The following is a 17,099-nucleotide window of genomic DNA, read 5'->3' as shown; positions in this document are numbered from 1 at the left end:
CTAGTGCTCGGTAGGCTGCTATCCTAACCAGTATACCACCAACACAACACACTACAATGTTACATGCTGAAGCCAGCCTAGCATGTACCATTGTGATATACCCAAGAGAAAAATGAGTGCTCTCTCTCTCTCTCTCTAGGACTTGATGCCATTGAACTGAATTTTCAGCTTAAAACCATCAACGAATACCGGCAGAATTTCACAGGCAATTTCGGAATTCCGCCAGATTGAAAAAGCAATTCCGTTCCGACCAAACGGAACGACCAATTGTGACAATCCAGCCCCACGATCCCATCGAGATCGGCTCCCGTTAGCGTACGCAGGAAGTACGGGTGCAGACTGACAACGAGATCGGTTGCTGGATCGTCAGAGGGAGAAAGGTTAATGCGACAGAGCGTGCCAATCCCGTCTAATCTGCTCCCGTTAGCATACGCAGGAAGTACGGTGAACAGACTGACAATGAAGATTGATCGCGCAGCTGCCAACAAAATGTAATGGGGCAATCCCTCAACAATCCCGTATTACTAGGCCATGGTTGCCATGCAGGTCTCATGCACTAGAGACTGCTGGAGGCAAATTCACTGTGTGCGTAGTGAACGGTTAAGATTCGTTGGAGGTGCCCATACATGTACAATCCCGGTTGTATATACACTCGGTAAACTAAAAATATCGATTTCGCACTGGAAATCGGGTAAATACACTGCCACCGCTCTTTGTTTTGCCAGGAGCGAAGAGACCCCAATGCTATCATAATACGGTAGCCAGCCCAATCACGTTTGACATGCTCCAGTCACCGTTCGGGGAATAGTCACTTCCGAAGGCTTAAAGACTGTGAGCAATGTGACGTTTAAAGAAAGGTTACTGGGTCCATATATGATGCAATCTCGAATTGTATTTACAATCGAGAAACTAAAGTTATCGATTTCGCACAGGAAATCTGGTACTAGCTAATCCTAAAAGGAAGAAATGGTTATTTACAAGCTAGCTAGCAAATCAACAATTTATAAGCAAATAACGAAACAATGCGGTAGTATGACTGACTCTTCAGAGGGCAGATTCGTTATAGCAGCAATCAGATGACCAGAAAAGGCACAAGACTGAACGATAAAAATCGTTAGTTTTATTCGAAACTACATACACACACAGCTTACTTTAGAACAGATTGATTTGATAGAGAGAGAGAAGAGATGAAAAGAAACAGAATGTCTGGGTATACAGTTCAAATACCGTTATTGATAGTCCATGTGGCAATCGCAAGTCTTTGGCGTAAAGTCCAAGATGGTGGTTTTGACCCGTACGTATCCTGCGGGCTGGTCGATTTGATGTTAATTCGACGTCAGATGAAAGGTGAAGGACCCAAAGCTTTATGGGCTCTCTGTAGTTATAGCCCCCACTCCAGCAAGGAGGGGTTAGGGGGCGTGGATCACACACCTCTTTGGAACAGGAGATATGCCCGCCCCTCTCATGGACACAGGAATATACCTGAATCATGATAGGTGTGCTAATCTGCAAACCATACAGGTTATGTTAAATCTAGTAACATTTTTAGGTTTGTCAGAATTTATCAAGAACGTTGATACCAAACTTGGGGGACCAGACCTCTGGGGTATTAGAGGCTTAATTTAAAACAGTCTTACACTAGATCTGGGAGTCCGATTGGTCCGTAAACCTCTCAGAACCAGCGTCCTGCGGAATCCCACAACCTGTGCAGATTTGATGGGCATAGAGATTTGCTATGCCATGAATTATGAAGGAAATATGGAGAACATATGAATATTGGGTATCTCAGGGCCACATGGGGGTCAGCTGGGATATGGATTCTCTTTGATCTTTCAGCTGAGGTAGTCCTGAGAGAACCCCCTGCTGTGATCGGTTCCTACCAGTCTGGAAAAGGAGGCTTTTTATTAGCTTCTGTCCACCTAATCTCTGATGGATGAGCTATAACCTTTCCAGGGATGCTTGGGAACCGCTTTCACACATAGGCGAGACGAGCTGTAATTAGAAGCTACCAAAGAGCCAGGGAGCAGCGAAAAAAAAGTGGATTTAAACCAAACAATTTCACTCTGGTTGCTTGCAATGAAACTTGCAAGTGCGTTTGTGACTTGAATGGCGCACGCGCGGTTTTCTCGGGAACCGTGTGCCTCACACCAATTTCCGCCTAAAATTGCGGAAAATACAATTACACGGAAAGCGGTGACCATCCTTACTAGAGAGAGAGAGAGATTAATCTACCTGGCTATCTGGGGTTCTCTTCGGACAACTGTTGAACACAAAAGGCAAAGCCATGCCTGGGTGGGCTTGAACCACCAATCTTGCAGTTAACAGCCAAACGCGCTAACCAATTGTGCCACACAGACTGTGTACCACAAAGACTGTGCATGCAGTTGTTGAATGATTTTATGGGGATGTATGTGTGTCTTTTGGAGGGAGGAAGTAAGTCTGCTCCAAGAAGTTTCAGCATGTAGTGTTGGTGGTTTAATGGTTAGGATAGCAGCCTACAGAGTGGTAGGCCTGGGTTCTATTCCCAGCCAATGTGAGTTGGCTTTTGACATGCTACAAATCCTTAAAGAGACTCTGTAACCTCAAAAACATCCCCTGGGGGGTACTCACCTCGGGTGGGGGAAGCCTCCGGATCCTAATGAGGCTTCCTACGCCGTCCTCTGTCCCACGGGGGTCTCGCTGCAGCCCTCCGAACAGCCAGCGACAGACCCGACTGTAAAATCAATATTTACCTTTGCTGGCTCCAGCGGGGGCGCTGTGGCTGCTTTCCGCTCCGAACTACACGGAAATACCCGATCTCAGTCAGGTCCGCTCTACTGCGCAGGCGCCAGAAACTTGCGCCTGCGCAGTAGAGCAGACCCGACGGCGATCGGGTATTTCCGTGTAGTTCAGAGCCGACAGCCGTCAGAGCGCCTGCGCAGGAGCCGGGAAGGTAAATAATGACGTCATCTTGTACGGATGGCTGCAGCGAGACCCCCGTGGGACAGAGGACGGCGTGGGAAGCCTCATTAGGATCCGGAGGCTTCCCCCACCCGAGGTGAGTACCCCCCAGGGGATCTTTTGATGTTACAGATCCTCTTTAAGCAAGCTAATTTTTCTCTTGGATATATCATAATGGTACATGCTAGGCTGGCTTCAGCATGTCGCATTGTAGTGTGTTGTGTTAGTGGTATAATGGTTAGGATAGCAGCCTACAGAGCGGTAATCCTGGGTTCTATTCCCAGCCAATGTGAGTTGGCTTTTGACATGCTACAAATCCTTAAAGCGGATCCGAGATGAAAAACGAACTATAACAAGTAACTTGTCTATATATCTTAGCTAAAGTTTAGATAGTTTACACAGCAAATCTAGCTGCAAACAGCTTTAAAGAGACACTGAAGCGAAAAAAAAATTATGATATTATGATTTGTATGTGTAGTACAGCTAAGAAATAAAACATTAAGATCAGATACATCAGTCTAATTGTTTCCAGTACAGGAAGAGTTGAGAAACTCCAGTTGTTATCTCTATGCAAACAAGCCATTAAGCTCTCCAACTAAGTTAGTCGTGAAGAGGGCTGTTATCTGACTTTTATTATCTCAAATGTAAGTGAACTGTTTACTTTTTCTCTGCTAGAGGAGAGGTCATTACTTCACAGACTGCTCTGAAAGACTCATTTTGAATGCTGAGTGTTGTGTAATCTGCACATATTATAGAATGATGCAATGTTAGAAAAAACACTATATACCTGAAAATAAAAGTATGAGAATATTTTCTTTGCTGCTAATCTTCTAGTAATTATTCATAGTACACAACCAATTCACTAAAAACAAAAACAAAGAAGTATTTGGCTTGAGGAATGCCCTATAAACAATAGGAAAGGAACACAATTATGCAAGGAGTAAAAGTTCATCTCGGATCCACTTTAAGCAAGCTAATTTTTATCTTGGATATATCATAATGGTACATGCTAGGCTGGCTTTAGCATGTAGTGTTGGTGGTGGTATAGTGGTGAAGTGAGCTACCTACCACGCACTCAGACCTGGGTTCAATTCCCAGCCATGGTATGTAAGCTGGCTTTTGAAATACTACAATTCCTTGGAAGACGAGACCCGAAGGTAGGAAGGAGGAAGGGAGGAGGGACTAAGGGAATAGTTAATAGGGTCTATGGGCTACCATATAGAATAAACAAGGTTACTTTTGCGATTATTTAAATTTTTCAGCCGGAATCCGTAATTTCGTACAAATCCGGCAGAATTTTCATACCGACGGAATTTAACACTGACGGAATCCGCGATTTCCGGCGGAACGGAATTTGCTCGTTCCGATCATCCCTACTGCTGATACTGAGTGGAATCCACGCCCCCCTCATCTCTGACAAGTTTCTTAGTCCCTACACTGGCTACACAGTCCCACAGCATAACAGAATCACCACCATATTTTACTTTAGGTAGCAGCTGTTTTTCTTGGAATACTGTGATGTTTTTCCTCCATGCATAACACCCATTGTTATGCCCAAATAACTCAATTTTAGTTTCATCAGTCCACAGCACCTTATTCCAAATTCAAGCTGGCTTGTCCAAATGAGCTTTAGCATACCTCTAGCACAGGTATGTCAAACCAGTCCTACGAGGGCCGAGATCCTCACACATTTTTGATACAGCTCAAATGAATTGATGGGTCTGAATCAGGAAAGGTGTGGTCCATCAGGTAGAACACATTCTTTTCTTTCTCATTCCATCCTAAACACTGGCATGCATCTGGCCCTCCAGGCCTGGAGTTTGACAGATGTGGATTAGGGGCAGTCACAGGACATGCAGCATTTTGTGAGCATTTGGGCTTTAATACAAACCATACATCGCTGGGAAACGCACATCAAATCACGTACAAATGCTTACACAAAGGGCTAGTGATTGAGATAGCACTTTGGGATCCGTAGTGGGTCCCTGGCCTTAGGGGTTCGATGACAACATGTATTCCTGTGTTTTATGGAATTTCAACGACTGTGTGACTCAATGAAAAGAAAGCACAAATGCACAGAAAAAAAACACATCAAAAACAATGCATGACAATGCACATTGCATGGATAAGGCTTACTGATATTATATAAACTATCAGTTCTAATGCAGGCCCAGTTAGAGAAAATGTTTGTGCAGTTTAAATCTTTCTTTTGCGCTTCCTTTTATTGGGCATGTGCGTCCCAGGGTTCATGCATGCCCAATTCAGATTCGCACGCCCATGGCTACTTCCTCCGGATTATTCGCCTGACATGGAACTCAAATATTAAAAGGACGGGGAACGTGAGAGACTGCAAAGAAAACATGCAGCATGAAGAGTGTCATAGGAAGGAGATCTAGGCCACCATGGGCTTAAAGCAAACCAGTAAGTTGAGGGAAGCCTCTCAATTGTCCAGTGGCTTCCCATGTCCTCCTCGGCAAAAATCATCAAGTTGGGAACGTGTGGTCCACTCCTGATCTGCTCAGGTTGCAAGTGGAAAGTGTAAATGGATCCTTAAATTGTACTGAGCACCCATCACTCTTTTTTTTTTTTTTTTGTAATTTTCTTTGCAATGAACCTCCCCATAATGGAGGCTCATAATGCAGTATACAGTTGGGGAGCCAGGGGTTAGAGGGAGTGCCACTGCTTACCTACGGGAAGCTGTTCTTGTAGCCCTCTCATCCAGGTGGAGTGCACCATAACTGTCCACAGTTCAAAGATTCTGCCTGTGAAGCACACTCCCAACCGCAATGCATGCTGGAAGCTGTAGTACCTAGACATGGTACTCCCACCCGGGGAGGATGTACAAACTACAGCTCCTGGCATGCATCAATGCGAAATCACATCTGAATCTATACCCCGTGCGGTTGCTCAGATGAGTATTTGGATGCAATGTCCAAAAAAATGCAGAAGGCAATACTTTTTCTTACCCCGCCCAGCTTAATCGTCAGCATCCCGTTTAATTCAATGGGCTATAATTCCACATCCAAATTCCCTAGCGGGGAAACAGGACAGAAATTTCACAAATGGAAAGTTTAAAGGAAACCTGAGGTGGGCAAATTAAAAGATTGTATACTTACCCGGGGTTTCCTCCAACCCCATGAGCATCAATGCATCCCTCACCATCCTCCTGAGTGCCTCCGTTCACCTGGCATTGGTCCCAGTAACTGGCTCAGCCGCCAGTCATGCTTGCACATGCGCAGAAGAGCCCACTGGCGCAACTGAGCCAGATTACCAGAACCAATACCAGGGGAACAGAGGCACTCAGGAGGACAGCACGGACACATCGGTGCTCATGGGGCTGGAGAAAGACCTGGGTAACTATAAAATCTTTTAGTGTACTCGTCTCAGGTACACCAGTGATGGGCTCGCGAGTAATCACGAGTCCGTAAGGACTCGAATTCGTAATTAAAATGAGCCGTAATTGCCGCAGCTGGATGATAAGGGGTTATTTACCCATAATTCCACCGTCCTGCCTGCGCTCCAAACAGCTTGCACGCGTCCTATTGGACGCGTTGCAAGCCTCACTACGTGCACTTCCTCCTTCCGGTTTGAAGTACGGCTCATTTTAATTACAAATTCGAGTCCTTACGAACTCGCGATTGCTCGTGAACCCATTCCTGAGGTTCACTTTAAATCTTCCATAGTAACTTCTGGGGGGGGGGGGGGGGGTGAAAGTTATAACTTATTAGCCAACATTCTATGCCCATACACTTGCAACAGTGCAATGCTGCAATTTGATCGATTTTTTTTCCCCTGCACTAGTCTACTTTAGGTGACCCAGCAGGAATCCTCATAGTGAAATGTAGGTGACATGATTGGGTGGATGGCTCCCTCTATAACTGCTAGGTTTCCAATAGGTTGTAGTAAACTACACCCACACTATTTGCCCAATCACAATGCTTTATGTAAGAGGGAATCAGAATTATGTCTTACCCAGAGTCCATGGCGGCATGAAGGGTAAATAGCAATTACTGCCGCCTGGACTTTTGCAGGAGCAGGGCGATTCGGCTCACCCCGTGCCCAAATTTCCCGGCATTATTTTTACATGTATACGAGGGTGACGTTTTTGCAGAACTATTCACTATAATGATTCCTGCTGGGTCCCAAGAAGGACAACTGTAGTGATAAAAATAGCAGCACTGCTGATCTGTTTGGCTGGAGTAGTTTCTGAATAACACCAGAAACAAGCATGCAGCTAATCTTGTCAGATTTAACAAAATATGGCAGAAAGACCTAATCTGCTAGATTTTTGTTCAGGGTCTATGGCTAACAGTATTAGAAGCAGAGCATCAGCAGGATAGCCAGGCACCTGGTATTGCTTAAAGTGTACCAGACACTTCAGAAACTAAAAATTTGATACTTACCTGGGGCTTCCTCCCACCCCATAAACACGTCTGAGTCCCACGCCGTCCTCCATTCTGCCACGATCAGCCCCGGTAAATGGCTCAGTAGGGTCCAGTCTGGGTCTTATGCGCATGCACAGACCTCCCGCGCATGTGCAATAGACACGGACTGACGTGACTGAGCCTGTTACCAGGGCTGATCGCAACTGAACAGACCGGACATTGCCTGGCTCAGCGTTGCTAGTGTATGCTGAGGGGGCGCGGCTAACTAGAACTCAACTTAATCATGTGGACGGTCATGTGGGGACGCCCACATGACGTAATCGCAGCGCTCAGAGCGAGGACGTCCCACAGACAGGGCTGCACAGCCGCACTAGCGGCTAAACAAACTGCGCAGGCGTTTGCTGTTTAAAGGTGGCTGTACACTGGTCGATTTGCCATCAGATTCAATAGATAGATCCCTCTCTGATCGAATCTGATCAGAGAGGGATCGTATGGCTGCCTTTACTGCAAACAGTTTGTGAATCGATTTCAGCATGAAACCGATCACAATCTGTGGTGGTGCTGCCGCTGTCTCCCCCCGCGCGTACATTACCTGCTCTGGCCGGCGCGTGTCCCCGCTGTCTTCTTCTCCGCTGGTTCCGCGTTCCGGTCCGGCTGGCTTCCGGTCCGCTGGGTTCCACGTTCCGATCTGGCTGGGTGCTCTACTGTTTAAACTTCCTGCCAGGACAGGAAGTGAAGCCAGCCGGACCGGAAAGCGGAACCCAGTGGAGATGAAGACATTGGTGACACGTGCCGGCCGGAGCAGGTAATGTATTGCCGCAGTACTGCGTCGGTCGCCGGGCATTCGGATGCCGCTATCAACGCACTCCCGACCCGCCGGCGATCTAGAAAAATCTTCCGGACGGCTCGACAGGAACGATTGATTTCGGATGGAAATCAATCGTTTGCATTTGCGCAATGGTTTCACAGCAGATTCGATCACAGTGATCGAATCTGCTGTATATCGGTGGGAAAATCGTTAGGTGTATGGGCCCCTTAAAGCGGCGATTCTAATTCCATCTGATAAGGCGACCCTGAAGTGGGTCGGGTCCTGTAATGAAGAGTGGATTTAGATTTCAGAGCGCCTGAAACTGATAATGGAGGCGCTGATCGTCTGCCGAGGTCTGATATTGCAATAAGGTAATTCACTTTTTTTTTTTTAATAACATTTACCTCCTAAGTCGTTCAAAAGTAAATATGACAGCCTCTATATGCACCAGATTCCATGCAGAAAAGTATTGAAAATCCATGTGCAGTGCGTGGTGCACCAGAGCATTGATCCCAGCTCCTACATACAAATTAGAAATGTCCAGCAATTCGATACTGACGCTGAGAAAACCTTAGCTTCGTTGCTGTTGTTTGCAAATACAAAATCACCCGCGCAAACTAATCTCGTCATCTGGGTTTCTATTGTGCTACCTGCAGTCTCTGCTCGCACAAATGTTCTGTCTTGCTATCAAAGTGACGATAAGGCAGCTTACCGTAGCTCTGCACTAACACCTGCAGAACCTGTCACCCACGTGTCACTGCAAGCTGCAACTTCTCTGCTACTCCTCACTTGTTGTGATCACACAGCTCCACTGTCTTCCTGGTTGGTCACATGCTCAGAACTGCCGGTTTCCTCCTCCTTCTCCCTCAGTTGCTTGTTCCTCTAGTATGCTGTATGTTCTGTAGTGTGAAGAACAGGCACAGCGCCTCTCTTGGTGTAATATGTATTGCTGATCCAGATGCACTTTCGAAGTTCATTCATTCATGTTCATGCAGCATTATCAATAAATACAGTTAGCTTACAATGCAGTCTACTTCTAAAAAGTCCATAAAGAAAGTAGTGACAAACATAGAAAACCATCAAATCATTAAAAAAAATGTCATCTCCAACTAGTTTCTTCTTTTTCCATGAAGGGCATGGAAAAATCCTTAAAGATGAACTCCACTGAAAATAATGTAATTTAAAAAAGTGCTTCATTTTCACAATAATTATGTATAAATGGTTTAGTCAGTGTTTTCCCATTGTAAAATCTTTTCTCTCCCTGATTTACGTTCTGACATTTATCACATGGTGACATTTTTACTGCTGGCAGGTAATGTCATTAGAAGTAGCTGCTGCTGGCTTTTTTGGCAGTTGGAAACAGCTGTAAACAGCTATTTCCCACAATGCAACAAGGTTCACAGGCAGGAAACTGGCAGGACCATGGTCCTCACACTTTCCTGTGAGAGGGGGTTTCACCACAATATCAGCCATACAGAGCCCCCTGACGATCAGTTTGTGAATAGGAATAGCTTTCTCATGTACAAGGGGGTATCAGCTACTGATTGGGATGAAGTTCAATTCTTGGTCACGATTTCTCTTTAACCACTTGAGGACCCACCCTTTACCCCCCCTTAAGGACCAGCGCTGTTTTAGCTGATCTGTGCTGGGTGGGCTGTGCAGCCCCCAGCACAGATCAGGGTGCAGGCAGAGCGACCAGATCGCCCCCTTTTTTCCCCACTAGGGGGATGATGTGCTGGGGGGTCTGATCGCTCCTGCCTGCCTGAGTGTTGCGGGGGGGGCACCTCAAAGCCCCCCTCCGCGGCGAAATTCCCCCCCCTCCCTCTCCTCCCTCCCTTCCCCGGAGATCCGAGGCTGCACAGGAACGGATCTGTCCTGTGCAGCCTCTAACAGGCTCCTGCCTGTCATGTGACAGCGATCCCCGGCCGCTGATTGGCCGGGGATCGCTGATCTGGTACAACGCTGCTACTGTTAGCAGCGTTGTACGGATGTAAACAAAGCGGATTATTTCCGCTTGTGTTTACATTTAGACTGCGAGCCGCGATCGGCGGCCCGCAGGCTATTCACGGAGCCCCCTGCCGCTATGGTGCTCGTGATAGTAATGGGCTATGGGGTGTTATTTTACACAGATATAACACCCCATAGCCCATTACTATCACGAGCACCATGGCCTCTACCCCCTATTGTTTACTTGCACACCCAACTCTCTTATGCCATCTCCACGAAGCAATTTCTTTCACATGGTATGCTTTATGATATGCAATATATTGATATGCAAATTTGCAGAATTTACTATAGCATAATGTACTGTCTCTTGTCTACAGTCTTGTCCCCATGTTTATTGCCTGATGAAGCGGGCTGGGCCTGCGAAACGCGTTGCACTGGTTTGGGGTACTAATTAATAAATGTGACTACTATTCAGACAGTCTTTCATGTCTGCTTTATGGAGGTAAGTCCACCGCTTCCTCCCAGCAAATTTTTAAGTTTTTATCCACTTTTATCCTGCTGGAGCCTCTGTTCTCCTACTGCTACAAGGTGTGTATGAGAGCTGCAGATATGATAGACTATGAATGCATTTTGCAGGAACAGATCTTTTGCAGGAACAGATCATTTGCAGATACTGATCTTTTAGGCTGCATTTCCACTTGTGCGGTGGGAATCGTCGCGGGAAAAATTCACATGCGGATGCGAATTTCGCATGCGGATCTATACGAATTTTCATGCGAATTCGCATGGATGATGATGTATGCGAATTTAACCCTGACAGTGCTGGTGTGATTTTCCATTGTTTCTATGCGAATTCGCATGAAAATTCGCATACAACGCATGCAAATTCGCGATAGTGGAAATGGGCCCTTAAATGTGTACAGCATCTTTGTATACAGCATCTTGCAGAGATTTTTTATCTGATGGGGAGTTCAGCTCAATAGAATAGACTGTGTAGAGTATGGCTCTCATACTACATGGATGGTGGTAAAATTGGTCCGATATCTTTCTTTAATCTTTCAAGTGTGTACACAGCTTAAGGCTCTGCACACACATCCAATTTTAATCTGCAGATTACTGGCCAATTTTACCACTGCCAGGTAGTATGAGGGCCAACAGATTTTGAATACTATGAACAGACTGTGTAGGTATGCTCTCATACCACATGGAAGAGGTCAAATTGGTCAGTCATTTGCAGATAAAAATGTGTGTACGGACCTTAAAGTGACCCTGGGATGAGCATTAAAGGGAAGGTTCAGGGAGTATGAAAAAAAAATCCATATCCACTTACCTGGGGCTTCCTCCAGCCCGTGGAACTCTCTCAGCCGCAGGAGTGAGATGGGTGGTGCGCAGGCCCCGACTGACCTCTACTGGCCCAACTTACAGGGCTTGTATCGGGACAACAAGGAGGTGGAGGGGGACAGGGTGGGAGCGATCGGTGTGGATGGGGCTGGCGGAAGCCCCAGGTATGTAATCTTTTATTAATGTTCATCACTGGTACACTTTAACCCCTGTCATAGTCATATGCCCATTGTAGTCTAGGGCCAATTAAGGGGAAAGACAATCAACTTATCTGTATGTTTTTGGGGATGTGGGAGGAAACCCAGACACAGGGAGAACATGCAAACTCTGTGCAGATAGTGCCCTGGCTGGGAAACCAGAGAGCCAGCACTAAGGTGAGAGTGCTATCCACTACACCACCATGTGCAGTGATGTATATAGTTGACTATGTACGCACATTCCATCTTCAAAAAAAAAAGTAAAACATTCCATCTTCAAATAAAAATGTATAAATCCATTACCTTCTTTTTTTTCTGTCTCCTGTACTTGTATGGTTTTTTTTTTTTTTTTAATTTATTTTTTTTTGCAACCTGAATTTCCATAATTAGCAGAAGCTGTTGGTTACACTGATCTGTGATCTTCAACTTTTTAGATGCTTCTGAATTTTCGTGGGGAAATGTCTTTTAGTTCCTCCTACACACTAGGAATTGTGATGCTCACAATAACACTGCAATTGCGATTCCTACTGCATCTAACGCACATGATCCGAAAGGTGGGTGGCACACTGTGATTGCTGTAAACATGAGCACAAATTCAAAAAAAATGCAGCAGGACAGATATTTGCAATTGAGTAAAATCACTTTGCAATTACATTGTACTAATGGAAACGTTCTGCAAGATATCAGAATCGGTTCACAAAACCCACAAAGTGGACAACATATATCACTTAAAGTGAACCTCCAGACTAAAAATCGACTCAGCAGCACTGAAAATGCTCGGTGTTTCTTTAACAGTTTCACAGCATCAGAACTTTGTTTCTCTTATACAAGCCTAATTTTTAGCTGCACAGAAGAAAACTGCCCGGGCAGTTTTCCCCTTATGCTGTGCAAAGCATGATGGGATTTCTGATGTTATTGTTCTCGTTCTGCTGTTTTGGTGCAATTTTTTTTTTACATTTTGAATTTGACATCTGTAGCCTAGCGCATGCAGCTGGGAGGGGTTATCAGGACACAGGACAGTTGGAACTGTGTCTCTTGCTCTTTGTCACCTCCTTTCAACCAAAAAGATGGCTGCCCCCATGACAAAGATGGCAGCCCCCATGAATCACAAACATTTGCCTGTTCTTTTAAAACAGGGTGGGTAAAAAATTATATTACCTATCTATTCTAATTAACATAACTAATGTAACTTAATAACAGTATGTTTGTTTAGGCTGAAGTTCCCCTTTAACTGGCTTTATAAGTAATAACATCTTTCATTTCAAATCTCTTTCTTGTCCGCATGGACACAGGAACTGGGTCATTTCTGTCTTTTCATCTATATGCTCTATAATTTAGGCATCTAAAAAAATCCAGCAACACCTAAAACTAGGTTCCCAGTGGGTGGTGTGTTGCATTGCCTGTAAAAGCAGGAAGGCAAGGAACGAGAAAGTCACGCTACATGTTATCAGTACATTGCATCGCATACAGTGGTGGCTCCCCCGAAGCGTCCCGCAATCCTGTCTCGACAAGCCTGACAAGGCTTGATATATTTACTTTACCTTGCTCCAGCGGGGCCACTTTTGCGACTCTCAGCTGATCCTCTGTGTCTAATATTTTTTGCCATAGACCCTGAACAAGTATGCAGATCATGTTTCTGTAAAAAATCTGACAAGATTAGCTGCATACTTGTTTCTGTTGTGATTCGGATGCTACTGCAGCCAGATTTATCAGCCGTCCTGCCAAGTAATTGTTTAAAAGGAAACAAATATGGCAACCACCATATACCTCTGGCTTCAGATTCCCTTTAACGAAAAGCATGCTTCACTGCTAATGCATGCATTTTGCAGTAACGTACTGCAGATGACTTGAGCTAAAGCTATCGCTTTCACCCCTGGTCGCTGTAATCACTCCTTGAAAAATCTGACTTTCAGCTAAAGTCAAATAGTCAGACAGCAACAGAGAGGTTTGCTGTGATGTTTCCTCCTATCACCCCCCCCCCCCCAAAAAAAAAGAAAATCCTTGTCTATGTCAAGGACAAGGGACTCATCCCCACCCCTCTATGCATTAGAGGTGGGGGAACTACCCCCAGGGCCGGATTTCTGGAAAGGCCACAAAGGCCACGGCCTAGGGCGATACAATCAGATAAGATAAGAAGGGCGGCATGACTTAGAGAGAGAAGAGGTCATATGTCAAAATTAATCACCTCTTCTGGTCCCGCAGCACAGCCAGCCAGCGCCCTGCTCTGCACTAATAGCTGAATTCCAGAGTTCCCCAATTCCAGCAAGTCTCTCTCTCAATCAACATCACCCCCACACATGTGATGATAAGTCTTGGGGGATTATGGTAGTCGGGGGTCCCCTTGAACTATTTAGAATTGATTAGTAAAAAATATAACCTTCATTAATTAAAAAAAAAATCTTTGCCACCTTGGCGAATAATGGGTTAAATAAGCTTTTGAGAAGAGAACCCATGCGGTCCGCTTTCTTGACATATGTGTTTTTATATATCAAATTTTAAGAGTTCCAAATTTTAACTCGAAACATGAAAAATCCGATGCGAAATTCGGAAAAGTTCCAACTTCGTAAACTCAGCCTACTGCTTCCTCCCAGTCAATCTGATACACTCCTTATTCAGTCACATGGCCATGCAGCAGGAGACTGACTGCTCTGTCAGCTGAAGAGATGCAACTATAATGACTGATATTTTGGTACAACAAGAGATATTGGCAGCTCTTCCAAATACAGGCTGCACCTGAGCTGACCAGCTGCATAGATGTGCAGAGATCGAAACACGGGCAGATTACACAACTTGCATTCAAAACAGATGCAGCAAAGGAGGACATTAGCTTCCAAAACAGATTGTTAGGTTCTAGACTCTTCCACAGCGATGACATGACCTCACGGAAGAGATCTAACGACTAGCTAAACCTAACCACTAGCTAGCAGTTAAAATATAGTACATGAGGCTTCTAACCATAAATGGTCTACACATTGCCCATCCTCCAACACACACTCCCATTCTCATATTGCTTGTTTTCCCACCAGCTGCACTGACACGTTGGGGTGCTATACCTTTGTTAATGCAATGTGACATTTCCTAGAAGAACACAAACTGCTCACAGAATTACATCATGCATGGTTATAGCCACTTTAGGTGACAATGATTACACTTTAGAGTGCGAGAAGACACCATCGAAGTCCCACAAAATACATTATTAACTGCAGCTATTTATTTACCATTGTGATGTAGATGTAGAAATTCTCCTGCCACTAGATTTTATTCCATAATTTTCTAACATTGGGCACCTCTGGTATTGCCCTAATATCCATATTCCTAGTATCTATGAGCTCCTGACTATTATACACAATTTTTAACTGTAAGTGTTGGTTACAGAAAGTATACATAACTGTACCCAGGCCCGGATTTACATCACAGAAGCCTATAGGCACAGATGATCTGGCACCCTTCGCCCTCCATGAACCTACAAACACCCACCAAACTGCAACACAAGTGTGCTGGCTGGCCCAGCTGTCACTTCTCCCTCAGTTCCCTTGACTGTCATAGGTAGCTACAGGTGCCCCTTAGTATTAGGTAGTCAGAGCTATCCTCAGTATTAAGTAGCTAGAGGTGCCCCCAACTGAAGGGAGACCTGCTCAGTGGAATGCCGAGACCTGGGTGAGCAACCTCTCATAAATGAGTGAGTAAATACACCCCGCTCGGGACTCTGCATAGGTAAGACAGGAGGTAGGCACTGGGAGAGGAGAGTGAGCCGCCTTTCCATCATGAGGCCCCTGTAGGCACGTGCCTACAGTGCCTTATTTTAAATCCGGCCCTGACTAAATTCAAGAGGGAAAAGTCTTATTCTCCCCCCAGTGATATTTTTCATATACCTGGAACGATTTTTTTTTTTTTAATTTATTTTCAGCACCTTTAATGAGAGTGTGATCAAATAACCATTGGCATCCAGACTCAAAAAAAGGCAGGAGAAAGGATATGGAAGGAAACAAAAAAATGTAGTTATATAGTATAATGCAATACAAGAATATTGCAAAAGTGAATGATTATACTCACATCAGGAGAGGGGTGAGCCAAGGCAGTACATGGACTGAGAAGACATTGAGGGCCCTTTTACACTTAATCAGTTGCTCTCAGTTATAACTGAAAGAAAACTGATTTTTAATGTAATGCCCATGTTTTCCTATGGCACCTTTCACACTTAAAGAGAAACTCTGACCAAGAATTGAACTTTATCCCGATCAGTAGCTGATACCCCCTTTTACATGAGAAATCTATTCCTTTTCACAAACAAAGCATCAGGGGGCGCTGCATGACTAATATTGTGGTGAAACCCCTCCCACAAGAAACAAGAAAAGTACATACTCTTGGCAGTTTCCTGTCTGTGAACCTTGCTGCATTGTGGGAAATAGCGGTTTACAGCTGTTTCCAACTGCCAAAAAAACATGCAGCAGCTACATCACCTGCCAACAGTAAAAATGTTCACTGGAGTTCCTCTTTAAAGAGAAACCGTGACCAAGAATTGAACTTCATCCCAATCAGTAGCTGATACCCCCTTTTACATGAGAAATCTATTCCTTTTCACAAATGGATCATCAGGGGGCTCTGTATGGCTGATATTGTGATGAAACCCCTCCCACAAGAAACTCTGAGAACCATGGTACTCCTGGCAGTTTCCTGTCTGTGAACTTTGTTGCATTGTGGGAAATAGCTGGTTACAGCTGTTTCCAACTGCCAAAAAAGCATGCAGCAGCTACATCACCTGCCAGCAGTAAAAATATCACCATGTGATAAATGTCAGAATGTAAACCAGGGATTTAAAAGATTTTACAATGGGCAAACACTGACTAAATCATTTATTCATACTGTAATCAGGGCCGGTTCAAGTAACAATTGGGCAAAATTAGCCTGGGGGCCCCCCAACAGACACCTCCTGACCAAAAAGTGTCATTAGAGGCCCTTTGTTGCAGCCAAATTTCCCTCCTGGGCTCCTGAGCTGGCTGCTGACCCTCCCCCAATCACCTCCCAACTTAACAGACTCTGCTGAGTCCCTGGGGAGAAACAGTTAAGATGGGGAGGGATACCTTGGGAGCCCCTACAGGCTTTGGGGCCCTGGGGCAATTGCCCATTTTTTCCTATGGTAGCTCCGGCCCTGACTGTAATTGTTGTAAAAATGAAGCACTTTTTTATTACATTATTTTCACTGGAGTTCCTTATTAACGCGTTTTAACTGAAATCTTTTTCACAATGCACTGCTATGGAAAAAAATGCGTACTAACGCGTACCTATGCACACTAACTGATTAAGTGTAAATGGGCCCTTAGGTGCTCAGGTCTGCCTGTCTCTGGCACTTCCTGTGGTTACTCTTGACCTGATGCAGCAGGAAATGCCCATTATTATTATTATTATTATTATTATTTATTAGATTTATATAGCGCCAACATATTACGCAGCGCTGTACAATAAATAGGCTTACAGACAATG

At 44.9% G+C, this 17,099-nt stretch overlaps 1 protein-coding gene across 2 annotated transcripts in view; it reads right to left on the bottom strand.

Annotated features, from left to right (window-relative positions):
• The window catches only part of CDIN1 (CDAN1 interacting nuclease 1), a 481,568-nt gene extending 472,557 nt beyond the window's left edge, over window positions 1-9,011 (bottom strand). For both annotated transcript variants that reach the window (XM_068253904.1, XM_068253905.1), the window contains exon 1: window positions 8,846-9,011. The gene's annotated coding sequence lies outside the window, so the exon portion shown is untranslated. The remainder of the gene's footprint in view (window positions 1-8,845) is intronic.
• Between the last annotated feature and the right edge of the window lie 8,088 nt (window positions 9,012-17,099).

Source organism: Hyperolius riggenbachi, chromosome 9, assembly GCF_040937935.1.
Source record: "Hyperolius riggenbachi isolate aHypRig1 chromosome 9, aHypRig1.pri, whole genome shotgun sequence".
Taxonomy (NCBI): domain Eukaryota; kingdom Metazoa; phylum Chordata; class Amphibia; order Anura; family Hyperoliidae; genus Hyperolius; species Hyperolius riggenbachi.
Note: the sequence above shows the minus strand (reverse complement) of the source record. Positions and strands in the feature narration are given on the sequence as shown.